Here is a 15,451-nt window from a genome sequence, read left to right on the forward strand (position 1 = left end):
CAAATCAAGCTTCTCAAAGTGATTCATCCTGGTGTTGATTGGAACGACGAAGAAGCTGTCCTATTCCCAAACTGGGAAACTGGAATCACCTGATTAGAAAGTGGGATAACTTCTTCATCCCAACTCCTATGAGATTTATTCAACTTCCTGGTGTTTCCAGCATTTATATCCAAATCAAGCTTCTTACAAAGTGATTCATCCTGGTTTGATTGGAACGACGAAGAAGCTGTCCTATTCCCCAAACTGGAAACTGGAATCACCTGATTAGAAAGTGGGATAACTTCATCCCAACTCCTATGAGATTTATTCAACTTCCTGGTGATTCTCCAACACTTTATGTATCCAAATCAAGCTTCTTACAGAGTGATTCATCCTGGTTGATTGGAACGACGAAGAAGCTGTCCTATTCCCAAACTGGGAAATGGAATCACCTGATAGAAAAGTGGGAAAACTTCTTCACCCAACTCCTATGAGATTTATTCAACTTCCTGGTGATTCCCAACACTTTATGTATCCAAATCAAGCTTCTTCACAAAGTGATTCATCCTGGTTGATTGGAACGACGAAGAAGCTGTCCTATTCCCAAACTGGGAAACTGGAATCACCTGATTAGAAAGTGGGATAACTTCTTCATCCCAACTCCTATGAGATTTATTCAACTTCATGGTGATTCTCCAACACTTTATGTATCCAAATCAAGCTTCTTACAGAGTGATTCATCCTGGTTTGATTGGAACGACGAAGAAGCTGTCATATTCCCAAACTGGGAAACTGGAATCACCTGATAGAAAGTGGGATAACTTCTCTCCCAACTCCTATGAGATAATTCAACTTCCTGGATTCTCCACACTTTATGTATCCAAATCAAGCTTCTTACAAGTGATTCATCCTGGTGTGATTGGAACGACGAAGAAGCTTCCTATTCCCAAACTGGGAAACTGGAATCACCTGATTAGAAAGTGGGATAACTTCTTCATCCCAACTCCTATGAGATTTATTCAACTTCCTGGTGTTTCTCCAACATTTTATGTATCCAAATCAAGCTTCTTACAAAGTGATTCATCCTGGTGTTATTGGAACGACGAAGAAGCTGTCCTATCCCAAACTGGGAAACTGAATCACCTGATTAGAAAGTGGGATAACTTCTTCATCCCAACTCCTATGAGATTTATTCAACTTCCTGGTGATTCTCCAACACTTTATGTATCCAAATCAAGCTTCTTACAAAGTGATTCATCCTGGTTTGATTGGAACGACGAAGAAGCTGTCCTATTCCCAAACTGGGAAACTGAATCACCTGATTAGAAAGTGGGATAACTTCTTCATCCCAACTCCTATGAGATTTATTCAACTTCCTGGTGATTCTCCAACACTTTATGTATCCAAATCAAGCTTCTTACAAAGTGATTCATCCTGGTTGATTGGAACGACGAAGAAGCTGTCCTATTCCCAAACTGGGAAACTGGAATCACCTGATTAGAAAGTGGGATAACTTCTTCATCCCAACTCCTATGAGATTTATTCAACTTCCTGGTGATTCTCCACCACTTTATGTATCCAAATCAAGCTTCTTACAAAGTGATTCATCCTGTTTATTGGAACGACGAAGAAGCTGTCCTATTCTAAACTGGGAAACTGGAATCACCTGATTAGAAAGTGGGATAACTCTTCATCCCAACTCCTATGAGATTTATTCAACTCCTGGTGATTCTCCAACACTTTATGTATCCAAATCAAGCTTCTTACAGAGTGATTCATCCTGGTTGATTGGAACGACGAAGAAGCTGTCCTATCCCAAACTGGGAAACTGGAATCACCTGATTAGAAAGTGGGATAACTTCTTCATCCCAACTCCTATGAGATATTTCAACTTCCTGGTGATTCTCCAACACTTTATGTATCCAAATCAAGCTTCTTACAGAGTGATTCATCCTGGTTTGATTGAACGACGAAGAAGCTGTCCGTTCCAAACTGGGAAACTGGAATCACCTGATTAGAAAGTGGGATAACTTCTTCATCCCAACTCCTATGAGATTTATTCAACTTCCTGGTGATTCTCCAACACTTTATGTATCCAAATCAAGCTTCTTACAGAGTGATTCATCCTGGTTTGATTGGAACGACGAAGAAGTGTCCTATTCCCAAACTGGGAAACTGGAATCACCTGATTTGAAAGTGGGATAACTTCTTCATCCCAACTCCTATGAGATTAATTCAACTTCCTGGTGATTCTCCAACACTTTATGTATCCAAGTCAAGCTTCTTACAAAGTGATTCATCCTGGTTTGATTGGAACGACGAAGAAGCTGTCCTATTCCCAAACTGGGAAACTGGAATCACCTGATTAGAAAGTGGATAACTTCTTCATCCCAACTCCTATGAGATTTATTCAACTTCCTGGTGTTCTCCACCATTTTATGTATCCAAATCAAGCTTCTTACAAGTGATTCATCCTGGTGTTATTGGAACGACGAAGAAGCTGTCCTATTCCCAAACTGGGAAACTGGAATCACCTGATTAGAAAGTGGGATAACTTCTTCATCCCAACTCCTATGAGATTTATTCAACTCCTGGTGATTCTCCAACACTTTATGTATCCAAATCAAGCTTCTCACAGAGTCATTTATCCTGGTTTGATTGGAACGCCGAAGAAGGTCCTATTCCAAACTGGGAAACTGGAATCACCTGATTAGAAAGTGGGATAACTTCTTCATCCCAACTCCTAGAGAATTATTCAACTTCCTGGTGATTCTCCACTTTATGTATCCAAATCAAGCTTCTTACAGAGTGATTCATCCTGGTTTGATTGGAACGACGAAGAAGCTGTCATATTCCCAAACTGGGAAACTGGAATCACCTGATTAGAAAGTGGGATAACTTCTTCATCCAACTCCTATGATTTTATTCAACTTCATGGTGATTCTCCACACTTTATGTATCCTAATCAAGCTTCTTACAGAGTGATTCATCCTGGTTTGATTGGAACGACGAAGAAGCTGTCATATCCCAAACTGGGAAACTTGAATCACCTGATTAGAAAGTGGGATAACTTCTTCATCCCAACTCCTATGAGATTAATTCAACTTCCTGGTGATTCTCCACCACTTTATGTATCCAAATCAAGCTTCTTTCAAAGTGATTCATCCTGGTGTTATTGGAACGACGAAGAAGCTGTCCTATTCCCAAACTGGGAAACTGGAATCACCTGATTAGAAAGTGGGCTAACTTCTTCATCCTAACTCCTATGAGATTTATTCAACTTCCTGGTGTTTCTCCAGCATTTTATGTATCGAAATCAAGCTTCTTACAAAGTGATTAATCCTGGTGTTATTGGAATGACGAAGAAGCTGTCCTATTCCCAAACTGGGAAACTGGAATCACCTGATTAGAAAGTGGGATAACTTCTTCATCCCAACTCCTATGAGATTTATTCAACTTCCTGGTGATTCTCCAACACTTTATGTATCCAAATCAAGCTTCTTACAGAGTGATTCATCCTGGTTTGATTGGAACGACGAAGAAGCTGTCCTATTCCCAAACTGGGAAACTGGAATCACCTGATTAGAAAGTGGGATAACTTCTTCATCCCAACTCCTATGAGATTTATTCAACTTCCTGGTGATTCTCCAACACTTTATGTATCCAAATCAAGCTTCTTACAGAGTGATTCATCCTGGTTTGATTGGAACGACGAAGAAGCTGTCCTATTCCCAAACTGGGAAACTGGAATCACCTGATTAGAAAGTGGGATAACTTCTTCATCCCAACTCCTATGAGATTTATTCAACTTCATGGTGATTCTCCAACACTTTATGTATCCTAATCAAGCTTCTTACAGAGTGATTCATCCTGGTTTGATTGGAACGACGAAGAAGCTGTCATATTCCCAAACTGGGAAACTGGAATCACCTGATTAGAAAGTGGGATAACTTCTTCATCCCAACTCCTATGAGATTAATTCAACTTCCTGGTGATTCTCCACCACTTTATGTATCCAAATCAAGCTTCTTTCAAAGTGATTCATCCTGGTGTTATTGGAACGACGAAGAAGCTGTCCTATTCCCAAACTGGGAAACTGGAATCACCTGATTAGAAAGTGGGATAACTTCTTCATCCTAACTCCTATGAGATTTATTCAACTTCCTGGTGTTTCTCCAGCATTTTATGTATCCAAATCAAGCTTCTTACAAAGTGATTCATCCTGGTGTTATTGGAACGACGAAGAAGCTGTCCTATTCCCAAACTGGGAAACTGGAATCACCTGATTAGAAAGTGGGATAACTTCTTCATCCCAACTCCTATGAGATTTATTCAACTTCCTGGTGATTCTCCAACACTTTATGTATCCAAATCAAGCTTCTTACAGAGTGATTCATCCTGGTTTGATTGGAACGACGAAGAAGCTGTCCTATTCCCAAACTGGGAAACTGGAATCACCTGATTAGAAAGTGGGATAACTTCTTCATCCCAACTCCTATGAGATTTATTCAACTTCCTGGTGATTCTCCAACACTTTATGTATCCAAATCAAGCTTCTTACAGAGTGATTCATCCTGGTTTGATTGGAACGACGAAGAAGCTGTCCTATTCCCAAACTGGGAAACTGGAATCACCTGATTAGAAAGTGGGATAACTTCTTCATCCCAACTCCTATGAGATTTATTCAACTTCCTGGTGATTCTCCACCACTTTATGTATCCAAATCAAGCTTCTTACAAAGTGATTCATCCTGGTGTTATTGGAACGACGAAGAAGCTGTCCTATTCCCAAACTGGGAAACTGGAATCACCTGATTAGAAAGTGGGATAACTTCTTCATCCTAACTCCTGTGAGATTTATTCAACTTCCTGGTGTTTCTCCAGCATTTATGTATCCAAATCAAGCTTCTTACAAAGTGATTCATCCTGGTTATTGGAACGACGAAGAAGCTGTCCTATTCCCAAACTGGGAAACTGGAATCACCTGATTAGAAAGTGGGATAACTTCTTCATCCCAACTCCTATGAGATTTATTCAACTTCCTGGTGATTCTCCAACACTTTATGTATCCAAATCAAGCTTCTTACAAAGTGATTCATCCTGGTTTGATTGGAACGACGAAGAAGCTGTCCTATTCCCAAACTGGGAAACTGGAATCACCTGATTAGAAAGTGGGATAACTTCTTCATCCCAACTCCTATGAGATTTATTCAACTTCATGGTGATTCTCCAACACTTTATGTATCCAAATCAAGCTTCTTACAAAGTGATTCATCCTGGTTTGATTGGAACGACGAAGAAGCTGTCCTATTCCCAAACTGGGAAACTGGAATCACCTGATTAGAAAGTGGGATAACTTCTTCATCCCAACTCCTATGAGATTAATTCAACTTCCTGGTGATTCTCCACCACTTTATGTATCCAAATCAAGCTTCTTTCAAAGTGATTCATCCTGGTTTATTGGAACGACGAAGAAGCTGTCCTATTCCCAAACTGGGAAACTGGAATCACCTGATTAGAAAGTGGGATAACTTCTTCATCCTAACTCCTATGAGATTTATTCAACTTCCTGGTGTTTCTCCACCATTTTATGTATCCAAATCAAGCATCTTACAAAGTGATTCATCCTGGTTTATTGGAACGACGAAGAAGCTGTCCTATTCCCAAACTGGGAAACTGGAATCACCTGATTAGAAAGTGGGATAACTTCTTCATCCCAACTCCTATGAGATTTATTCAACTTCCTGGTGATTCTCCAACACTTTATGTATCCAAATCAAGCTTCTTACAGAGTGATTCATCCTGGTTTGATTGGAACGACGAAGAAGCTGTCCTATTCCCAAACTGGGAAACTGGAATCACCTGATTAGAAAGTTGGATAACTTCTTCATCTCAACTCCTATGAGATTTATTCAACTTCCTGGTGATTCTCCAACACTTTATGTGAGAATAGACAGATTATGGTGTGTGAGTGTTGTTTAGAACAGAGAGTGGTCGGATTGAAAGAGAACAGAGTGAAGACAGTAAGTGAGAATTAAAGAGACTGCAATGGAGAATAAGAGAGATTAAGTGAGATTTGAGAGAGTATGAGAGAGATTCTTGTAACCAGAGATTAGGAGAGTATAAGAGACTTGAGAATGGTGAAGAAGAAAGGAGAAACTCCCCCATTCAGCTTAATTTCGTAATGGTTACAATGGGGTGGCTTTATAGCCAGATTACAAGTTGCAAGTGATTAAACAATTGTTAAAGTACAGATTTACTAAACTAATATTATTGTAGGGTTTCTGATGGAGCCAGGAGGATGCAGCCAAGGAGAATCTCGACCAGAGGGAGTAGAGAGTGACAGGAGAGAGAGATGGGCACAGTCTGGTTGGGTGAAAGTGACAGCAGGTTCATCTCCTTATGCACATGTGACTTTTATCTTAATTAATTCTCCAACTTGCCAGATCTCTCTCCAACGGTCTCATACTTAGTTTAAACTTCAAATATGCTTCAGAAAGCTCAGCTGGACGAGTTCCCCACTTGCCTTGACTTCCAAGACACTCTAGGTTAGGTTTGGTTACTTGCAAGCCAAAACTGTACGGACAGATTCAAATCTGCTTGTTCCGGATTTGCTTGCTCTTGAAGCTTGGTCTCTTCATCAACTCCAGCTTCTTACTTCTTCATTCCAACACTCCCCCTCAAGCTTGACCATAGGAGATCCTTGGACAAGCTTGGAACCTTGAAGAAGCTCCCTCATTAAAAACCTTAGCAAGAAAACCCATTGGGACAAAACTTGCTAAGGGAAAAAGAGTGGAGTTTCCACAAAGCTTAGGGATTGGCCAGTGAGCCTAAGGAACTTCAGATTCATCATGGTGGAGTCCTTAGGCTCTGGATCGTGGCCTAATAGGTATAGCAAGTATGAATCACCATAACTTGCTATCCTTGAGCACAAGTAGCCGGCTGGATCATTTTGTGGCCGGTTTAGGGTCTCCCCCTCTCAACTGGCTTCAAGCCACCTTAGGAAGGCAAGGAAACGACCAGACCATCTTCTCTGAACCCCCAGCAAAGTTACTTGTTCTTTAGAACTTGGCTTGACCTCTTCATGGAACCATAGACTCGGTTAGGGTCTCCCCCTCTCAACTGACTTCTTTGGCCATCTTAGAAAGGCTAGGACATGACCGGATCATCATCATCATCTTCAGTGAGGCTCAAGCTTATTTTGATACCTGATACATCATTTCAAAAGTGCATCAGTTCTTAAGGAAATGCACTCATCACATCAAACTCAATAATAGTTTAAGTATAAGGACAATCATGAATGTATTGAGATGAGTTTAAGGTGCTTCCCTTTTATAAGAATGGTCAGGAGTGGACTCCAATTGAATCCCCACTTGGTAAGACACAGTCCGGATTATGGAAGCTCAATCACACACAGTCCGGATTATGGAAGCTCAATCACACACTTGGAATGAGCTTCTTTGATCCGGTTGGTACTGAGTAATGCAAGAGTGAATCCACCACTTGCAAACTCCACTTTTGATCAGAGGTGAGGCAATGAACGACTTGGATTAGCGCCAGTTGCTTCACCGTCAAATCACCTTTGAGCTTCTTCTTATGACCTGAGCTTGTCTCCCCCTTTCTTCTGGCTTCTTGCCTCCATTTAGGAGTTGAGACAAAGCTTTTCTTTGTTCATGAGCTCAATAGGTACCTGATTCAATCATCCAAAAAATGCATGTATCAATTCTCAAGGGGCAAACCTATTCACACATAAGAATAATAATGGTTTTAGGTACTTCCCTTGCATCAGTTTGTTGAATGTTGGTGAGGATTGCTAAGCACTTGAATCCTCCACGCCATTCCTTCTCTCAACCAGCCTTTGCATTTTTCTCTTGAAGTTTCAGCATGTAGGGAAGCTCAGCACTTTTCAACTCCATAATTTGCCACCATCATGTGATTGCTTAGCCAAAATTTCCCTGATTGAATACTCCTTGAGTCCTTGAATATAGCTGGTCAGAGTGGTGGGGTGTGCCAGCTTCTTCAGACTGATCACTTAGGCCCCTCCTTATTAAATCGCCATGCAACCTCTTCTTCTTGATCATCTATTTTGACACATAGATGTTGCTGGCCTTCTATGAGGAAAAGAGACACTTAGGAGCTTCATGGATCTTCTGGTAGCTCACTGATTCCCCTCCTCAAGCTTGGCTGAGTATAGGGACAAGCTTGAATGTGAGCTTCAATGAGTTTTGAAACTGGGAGCACAACAATACCAACATCTGCGCTTAAGCCAACCAGTTCACTATCTTCCAGGAGCACAACAATACCAACATCTGCGCTTAAGCCAACTGGATCACCATTTTCCTTCAGCTCTAATGTCTTTGGGCCACCAGTCTCCCCATGACTTAGGTGATGACCTTCCTTATGAGTCTCTTGAACCAGGAGCACAACAGCTCCTACGCCTGCGCTTAAGCCAACTGGTTCTACTCACAAGGTATCTTTACATGGTCAGGACTAAACACCTTGATCCATGCCTCTGACCACCGGCCACTCTTGGCTTAGTGATGGCCTTTTCTCTTGAGTGCACCTCCTGTACATCCTCTTGGCATCAGGTAAGTCACTTCTGAGCAGTTTCTCCAATTCTCCAACATCCTTTCTATCTTCAGGGTAGGAAATGGGCAGACACATAGATAGGATTTGGGACTGGGCAATCTCCACGGTTCAGGAATATCCATCTTGGGAGGCTCTGAAAAACGTGGGCAATGCCTTCTTCTTTGTCTTAGTTTGATGATGGACAGAGATCACCTCTTGTGTACCTGAAACATCACTCAAACTCCAGCAAGAATCAGACCACACACACTAGGATCAGCCCTTGATAATTCACCAAGTCTGATCCCAATGTTTTAAAAAGAAATATGCAATGAACAGAATCTAAACAACTCATTCAGTTCAACTCCATGCATACTAACATCACTAACTGCTCAGGTATGATAACTCATCAATAACAAGGCAATTAGGCTCTTTTTATGAATTTTAAAGACAATAAACAGAGACTAAACAACTCATCTAATCATCTTGAACAATATATATAATGCAATACAAGATCAGGAGACTCTCCTAGACCTTTATCAATGCAACAAGACAATGACAGTAGCTAAACAATCGCCTAGCACAATACAAACAGAAACAATTAATCTAGGACAGGAACTAGACAATACCATGCTAGACAACTCCTAGAAATAATTTAAGAAACAGAGCAACACACACAATTTAAGTATCATGGGACAGAAACTAGGTTCAACAACTCTAGCAACTTGAACCTGTCCCAAGGATACCAAACACACCACTCAACACAACCAGACATAACTACTCAAGCTCTTATTAAAGGTAGGAGGTTAACTTACAAACAAGGAACCTGAGCTGGTTCCTTGAACCTCCAAGGCACACTGTTCACTTGAACTTGACAGATTTGGAGTTTGGGATCTCTACCCCACGCCATTTCCTTGTGTGTGCTTTCCCTTTAGACCACTCATGCTTAAGACCCCTCCTTTCTTCCTGATTACCAGGCGCCACCTTCTGGCACACAGTGAGAGACTCCATTTTGGGAAGAACTTGAAAATCACTTGTACAGACTTGGTTTGGAGCATTGCTTGCCAAACAGCTCCAAAACCTTCTTTCTCCAAGAGATCTCTTCAGGCTGAACAGGAGGAAGGGTGATAGACCTTGGGAAGTCTCTGGACACGCCATGTTTGTAGTCTTCTTCCTCTTGAAGAGATTGAACAGCTGGCTGGACAGAAACTCTCCAATGATTTGAAATAACAATGAGGGTGAGCCTATGCTTGAATTGTGGAAGCTTTGAGTTTCAGATACTAAAGACCTCCTTTATCTTGAGTTCTGGTGAGTCTCTTCCCTCCTGGAAAAGCTTTAGACCAGAGGATACAAGGATGAACAGAAACAGAGATTTTTGAAGAGAAGTATGAACTGTAACAGATTTGCGGAAGCTCTATGGATTCTCAGGAGCTTGGAGCTCTGATACCATGTGAGAATAGACAGATTATGGTGTGTGAGTGTTGTTTAGAACAGAGAGTGGTCGGATTGAAAGAGAACAGAGTGAAGACAGTAAGTGAGAATTAAAGAGACTGCAATGGAGAATAAGAGAGATTAAGTGAGATTTGAGAGAGTATGAGAGAGATTCTTGTAACCAGAGATTAGGAGAGTATAAGAGACTTGAGAATGGTGAAGAAGAAAGGAGAAACTCCCCATTCAGCTTAATTTCGTAATGGTTACAATGGGGTGGCTTTATAGCCAGATTACAAGTTGCAAGTGATTAAACAATTGTTAAAGTACAGATTTACTAAACTAATATTATTGTAGGGTTTCTGATGGAGCCAGGAGGATGCAGCCAAGGAGAATCTCGACCAGAGGGAGTAGAGAGTGACAGGAGAGAGAGATGGGCACAGTCTGGTTGGGTGAAAGTGACAGCAGGTTCATCTCCTTATGCACATGTGACTTTTATCTTAATTAATTCTCCAACTTGCCAGATCTCTCTCCAACGGTCTCATACTTAGTTTAAACTTCAAATATGCTTCAGAAAGCTCAGCTGGACGAGTTCCCCACTTGCCTTGACTTCCAAGACACTCTAGGTTAGGTTTGGTTACTTGCAAGCCAAAACTGTACGGACAGATTCAAATCTGCTTGTTCCGGATCTGCTTGCTCTTGAAGCTTGGTCTCTTCATCAACTCCAGCTTCTTACTTCTTCATTCCAACACTTTATGTATCCAAATCAAGCTTCTTACAGAGTGATTCATCCTGGTTTGATTGGAACGACGAAGAAGCTGTCCTATTCCCAAACTGGGAAACTGGAATCACCTGATTAGAAAGTGGGATAACTTCTTCATCCCAACTCCTATGAGATTTATTCAACTTCATGGTGATTCTCCAACACTTTATGTAATTAAATCAAGCTTCTTACAGAGTGATTCATCCTGGTTTGATTGGAACGACGAAGAAGCTGTCATATTCCCAAACTGGGAAACTGGAATCACCTGATTAGAAAGTGGGATAACTTCTTCATCCCAACTCCTATGAGATTAATTCAACTTCCTGGTGATTCTCCACCACTTTATGTATCCAAATCAAGCTTCTTTCAAAGTGATTCATCCTGGTGTTATTGGAACGACGAAGAAGCTTTCCTATTCCCAAACTGGGAAACTGGAATCACCTGATTAGAAAGTGGGATAACTTCTTCATCCTAACTCCTATGAGATTTATTCAACTTCCTGGTGTTTCTCCAGCATTTTATGTATCGAAATCAAGCTTCTTACAAAGTGATTCATCCTGGTGTTATTGGAACGACGAAGAAGCTGTCCTATTCCCAAACTGGGAAACTGGAATCACCTGATTAGAAAGTGGGATAACTTCTTCATCCTAACTCCTGTGAGATTTATTCAACTTCCTGGTGTTTCTCCAGCATTTTATGTATCCAAATCAAGCTTCTTACAAAGTGATTCATCCTTGTGTTATTGGAACGACGAAGAAGCTGTCCTATTCCCAAACTGGGAAACTGGAATCACCTGATTAGAAAGTGGGATAACTTCTTCATCCCAACTCCTATGAGATTTATTCAACTTCCTGGTGATTCTCCAACACTTTATGTATCCAAATCAAGCTTCTTACAGAGTGATTCATCCTGGTTTGATTGGAACGACGAAGAAGCTGTCCTATTCCCAAACTGGGAAACTGGAATCACCTGATTAGAAAGTGGGATAACTTCTTCATCCCAACTCCTATGAGATTTATTCAACTTCCTGGTGATTCTCCAACACTTTATGTATCCAAATCAAGCTTCTTACAGAGTGATTCATCCTGGTTTGATTGGAACGACGAAGAAGTTGTCCTATTCCCAAACTGGGAAACTGGAATCACCTGATTCGAAAGTGGGATAACTCATTCATCCCAACTCCTATGAGATTAATTCAACTTCCTGGTGATTCTCCAACACTTTATGTATCCAAGTCAAGCTTCTTACAAAGTGATTCATCCTGGTTTGATTGGAACGCCGAAGAAGCTGTCATATTCCCAAACTGGGAAACTGGAATCACCTGATTAGAAAGTGGGATAACTTCTCATCCCAACTCCTATGAGATTTATTCAACTTCCTGGTGTTTCTCCACCATTTTATGTATCCAAATCAAGCTTCTTACAAAGTGATTCATCCTGGTGTTATTGGAACGACGAAGAAGCTGTCCTATTCCCAAACTGGGAAACTGGAATCACCTGATTAGAAAGTGGGATAACTTCTTCATCCTAACTCCTATGAGATTTATTCAACTTCCTGGTGTTTCTCCAGCATTTTATGTATCCAAATCAAGCTTCTTACAAAGTGATTCATCCTGGTGTTATTGGAACGACGAAGAAGCTGTCCTATTCTCAAACTGAGAAACTGGAATCACCTGATTAGAAAGTGGGATAACTTCTTCATCCCAACTCCTATGAGATTTGTTCAACTTCCTGGTGATTCTCCAACACTTTATGTATCCAAATCAAGCTTCTTACAGAGTGATTCATCCTGGTTTGATTGGAACGACGAAGAAGCTGTCCTATTCCCAAACTGGGAAACTGGAATCACCTGATTAGAAAGTGGGATAACTTCTTCATCCCAACTCCTATGAGATTTATTCAACTTCCTGGTGATTCTCCAACACTTTATGTATCCAAATCAAGCTTCTTACAGAGTGATTCATCCTGGTTTGATTGGAACGACGAAGAAGCTGTCCTATTCCCAAACTGGGAAACTGGAATCACCTGATTAGAAAGTGGGATAACTTCTTCATCCCAACTCCTATGAGATTTATTCAACTTCCTGGTGATTCTCCAACACTTTATATATCCAAATCAAGCTTCTTACAGAGTGATTCATCCTGGTTTGATTGGAACGACGAAGAAGTTGTCCTATTCCCAAACTGGGAAACTGGAATCACCTGATTTGAAAGTGGGATAACTCATTCATCCCAACTCCTATGAGATTAATTCAACTTCCTGGTGATTCTCCAACACTTTATGTATCCAAGTCAAGCTTCTTACAAAGTGATTCATCCTGGTTTGATTGGAACGCCGAAGAAGCTGTCCTATTCCCAAACTGGGAAACTGGAATCACCTGATTAGAAAGTGGGATAACTCATTCATCCCAACTCCTATGAGATTTATTCAACTTCCTGGTGTTTCTCCACCATTTTATGTATCCAAATCAAGCTTCTTACAAAGTGATTCATCCTGGTGTTATTGGAACGACGAAGAAGCTGTCCTATTCCCAAACTGGGAAACTGGAATCACCTGATTAGAAAGTGGGATAACTTCTTCATCCCAACTCCTATGAGATTTATTCAACTTCCTGGTGATTCTCCAACACTTTATGTATCCAAATCAAGCTTCTTACAGAGTCATTTATCCTGGTTTGATTGGAACGCCGAAGAAGCTGTCCTATTCTCAAACTGGGAAACTGGAATCACCTGATTAGTGTTGACATGAAGCAATAAAGAGAGGAGAATGAAGTAAGAAGCAAGAGGGGAACAATTACATCCGGATCAAGCAATCACTCAACTTACCTTGCTAGACAAGTCTGTCCGTACAAGACAACCCTAACTTGGAGTGCAAGACATAAGAGTGACTGATGTAGAAGAGAAGAAGGCAAGAAGAATGTTTGGAATCGCCTAAGGGAAGTGGGGAACCGTTGAGAGTGCAGGTCACGGGTCTGGTTAAGGATTCAAAGTCTTCCCACCCGTTAGGACCTGTCACTATCCAGGACCACTTTGCCCATCTCTCCTCTGTCTTAACTTCTTTGTTTATTGTTTCCTTAATGTCGACATCTTGCTGTATGAATTCTATAAATGGGTTGTTCCCATAAACAAATCATTCAAGGGAAAAGAGTTCTCTATGTTAAGAAGAGAGCCTTATGGTATGAAGAGGAGACCTTAGGAAGTGTAGAAGCATTAGAGAGGAAGATAGAAGCATCTTGTACGGACTGTACGGATAGGGCAAAGGGTACGGACGATCAGGCCGTACCATCATGCGCGGTTAAGGGGTTACTCAGCTCAGGTAAAAGTAAACCAGCTAGAGTTACTTTACCTTAAGGCTGAGCTTGATCCGAACGTTGAGAGGATAAGGAGGAACGCGTCTGACAGTCTGGCAAGAGCTGGAAAGGTAAAGGCATATTCAAAGATGCCTTACACATGTGGAGACTCTCATTGGAAGGATTCAAATGCGCCCTTAGCTGTATCTTGACTTCACATGCTTTCTCCTTTATGCAGTCTAAACCCTAGTGTCTTAAGCTTCATATATAAGTGTAAACTCTCTCTGATTAATCAATTAATGCGAATCATGTTACTCTCTCTCTAGTCTCTCTCTTGTTCATCATGGTTCATACATAAATCTCTCCATTTCTTTCACAATCTCTCCTAAACTTCTCTTAATCTCTTACCAAATCTCTCTTAATCTCTCAATACCTATTCTACTCTCTAATCTCATATGGTATCAGAGCCAGGTTGGCTTTGGTATTGAGAGACCCTTGTTCCTTTCTTTACATTTGCGAGTTTGTTCTTGTGTGATAAAGAAGAGGAGATGGAGACGACCAACTTTAGCAAACTGGTGACGGTTCCGGTTGCACTGAAGGGAGGCTCGAACTACTTGATGTGGTCCCAGTTGGTGAGGACTACCATTGGAAGGCTAGGGCTGTGGAACCACATCACAGATGATGGTCCGGAGCCAGTGGCCAAAGAAGATGAAGAAGAAGGCGACGGGAAGACTCTTGCGGTAGCTGAAGCAAAGAGATGGGTCCAAGAGGATTTGATGGTGCTGTCTGTGCTCCATGCCTCTCTGGAGCTCCCCATACTTGAAGCTTACGTGCACTTTGAGACTCCTAAGCGCCTTTGGGACATGCTCCATAAGAGGTATGGAAACAAGTCCAACATAAGTCGGGTGTTTGATCTGAAGCAAACCATCAGTGTCTTGAGGCAAGATGGAGAAGATCTCACCAAGCACATGGGGAAGTTTGGAGCTTTGTGGTCCGAACTTGAGAGTCTTAGACCCAACACTACTGATGAGGAATCGCTCATTGAGAGGAGAGAGCAAGATCAGGTGTTTGGGCTATTGATGACTCTAGATGAAAGCTACCAGGATGTGATCAAGCATATCCTGAGATCACCAACTCTCCCATCCATGGAGGAGGTATGCGCACAACTTCAGAAGGAGGAAGGCTCTCTTGGGTTGTTTGGAGGCAAGAAGGGGATGTCCACGGCTCATAAAGCAGAAGAGGCACAAGCAAACAAGGCAGCGTACCGTGGAGATGGAAGGAAGTATGAGAAGTATGAGGGAAGCTGTGAGCATTGCAAGCGGCAGGGGCATAAGAAGAGTCAGTGCTGGATCCTACATCCACACCTCAGGCCTAGCAAGTTCAACAAGGATAGAGAAGCTAAGGCTCACCTTTCTGCTGAAGCAAGTGG

At 41.5% G+C, this 15,451-nt stretch overlaps 1 long non-coding RNA gene across 1 annotated transcript; it reads right to left on the bottom strand.

Annotated features, from left to right (window-relative positions):
- Positions 1-258: 258 nt before the first annotated feature.
- On the bottom strand, positions 259-1,029 carry LOC117131417. Its single transcript, XR_004454607.1, has 2 exons — positions 949-1,029; positions 259-781 (listed from the first exon to the last, which is right to left on the bottom strand). It is a non-coding gene; the product is annotated as an uncharacterized LOC117131417 (long non-coding RNA).
- Between the last annotated feature and the right edge of the window lie 14,422 nt (positions 1,030-15,451).

The sequence above is a fragment of the Brassica rapa genome, unplaced genomic scaffold, assembly GCF_000309985.2.
Source record: "Brassica rapa cultivar Chiifu-401-42 unplaced genomic scaffold, CAAS_Brap_v3.01 Scaffold0907, whole genome shotgun sequence".
Taxonomy (NCBI): domain Eukaryota; kingdom Viridiplantae; phylum Streptophyta; class Magnoliopsida; order Brassicales; family Brassicaceae; genus Brassica; species Brassica rapa.